This window comes from Phoca vitulina, unplaced genomic scaffold, assembly GCF_004348235.1.
Source record: "Phoca vitulina isolate PV1807 unplaced genomic scaffold, GSC_HSeal_1.0 scaffold71, whole genome shotgun sequence".
Classification (NCBI taxonomy): Eukaryota; Metazoa; Chordata; class Mammalia; order Carnivora; family Phocidae; genus Phoca; species Phoca vitulina.
The window spans coordinates 4,183,126-4,185,069 of NW_022589774.1; the positions used below are offsets into that span (position 1 = coordinate 4,183,126).

General features: G+C 52.3%; 1 pseudogene; it reads left to right on the forward strand.

The window, feature by feature from the left end:
• The first annotated feature begins 780 nt into the window (after positions 1 to 780).
• Positions 781 to 1,563, forward strand: LOC116624850 (annotated as a pseudogene).
• Positions 1,564 to 1,944: the final 381 nt, after the last annotated feature.

Genomic DNA, 1,944 nt, shown 5'->3' on the forward strand with positions numbered 1-1,944 from the left:
GTGAAGTTGAGCCAAACCGGAGATACGCTCCCCTGTGGCTCGCAGTGGGAAAGACCAGAGGGTAAGTTGAGAGGGGACGCTGAGGGAATGAAGGGGGGAGAGAGAAGGGGACTTCTGTGCTGTTGCCCAGGGCTGGCCCTGCCCAAACAATGCCGCCTGTCACTTAGTAGTTGAGATCCTGACGTTGGGCCTGGAGGACAATTAATGACATCAAGAAAAGGCCTTTCCAGTCAGCTGTTTTCCTTGCATCTCTACTGTGGAAAGGGGATATCATGCCTGTGGAATTCAGCTGCAAAATTCATCTCCAGATCTATTTTTAAATTCTCCAGAGACGAAGAAAGAAAAGACTGTCAAGGTTCAGAATGTGCTCATCATTTTCCTGACTTAGGAAAACTGCCTTGATTTAGTGCTCATTGCTTGCAAGCCTGTGCTCACAGACAAATGGACTGAGCGTGAGGTATACGGGCAGTGGGGGAGCCTCAGCCGAAGGAGACTGTGTCACAGGGGACTCTAGATGGCAGGAGGGGGGGGTCCCCTTCTCTCACTCCTCCTTGGCTGTGCCCAAGGTCTAGAGCTGCCTCAGGCCGGGTCATCTGAGCACCTTTCCCAGGGCTCCTAGTAGGAGACTTTGTGACAGTCCCTTCAGACGCTATTTAATGGATCTGATAATCTGAGGGAAGAAGTTGTTTTAAAGATGATTAAAACTGGGCTCTCTGTTCCTCCCCATTCGACAGACAGCCCCATCTTCTGGTGCAGGGCCAGCCATGTCCCCGAGACACAATGGAGAAGATCAGAGTACACAGATTTGGCCATATTGGGCACCTGGTCACCAGGGCAGGTTTTAACTCTGGCAAAGTAGATATTGTCACCATCAAGGACCCCCTCATTGACCTCCACAACATGGTCTACATGTTCTAGTATGATTCCACCCACAGCAAATTCGACAGCACAGGCAAGGTTGAGAATGGGAAACTTGTCATCAATGGAAAGCCCATCTCCATCTTCCTGGAACAAAATCCCACCAACATCAAATGGGGTGACACTGATGCTGAGTATGTTCTGGAGTCCACTGGGGTCTTCACCACCATGGAGAAGGCTGGGGCTTACTTGAAGGGTGGGGCCAAGAGGGTCATCATCTCTGCCCCTTTTGCTGATGCCCCCACGTTTGTGATGCACATGAACCATGAGAAATATGACAACTCCCTCTAGATTGTCAGCAATACCTCCCGCACCACCAACTGCTGGGCCCCTCTGGCCAAGGTCATTCATGACAACTTCAGCATCGTGGAGGGACTCATGACACAGTCCGTGCCATCACTGCCACCCAGAAGGCTGTGGATGGCCCCTCTGGGAAGCTGTGGCATGATGGCCAAGGGGCTGCCCAGAACATCATCCCTGCTTCTACTGGCGCCACCAAAGCTGCGGGCAAGGTTTCCCTGAGCTGAATGGGAAGCTCACTGGCATGGCCTCCGTGTTCCCACCTCCAACGTGTCAGTCATGGATCTGGCCTGCCACCTGGAGAAAGCTGCCAAATACAATGACATCAAGAGGGAGGTGAAGTAGGCATTGGAGGAGCCCCTCAAGGGCATCCTGGGGTACACTGGGGCCCAGGTTGTCTCCTGTGACTTTAACAGTGACACCCATGTGCAGGTATGCACATGCACATCACTCACTGGCTAGGAGCTCTCTTGCCCCATCCTTCCCTCCATCCCAGACCTGGGTCCCTGTGTTTAGGGATGGTGGGACTGATGCTGCATGAGCTTGTGTTTGACTCATTTTAATTGGAGGTCATGTGGATGATCAGAAGTTGTGCCTCAGTATAATGAACTTGCAAAATCCCAGACCACCTGCTGCTCTCTGCCTAACCAATTCAACCAGATGTAACTGGTTCCCCTATGGAGCCTCTGCTCCCATCGGTATCCTCCCTGGGTGGTCCACCAAAAA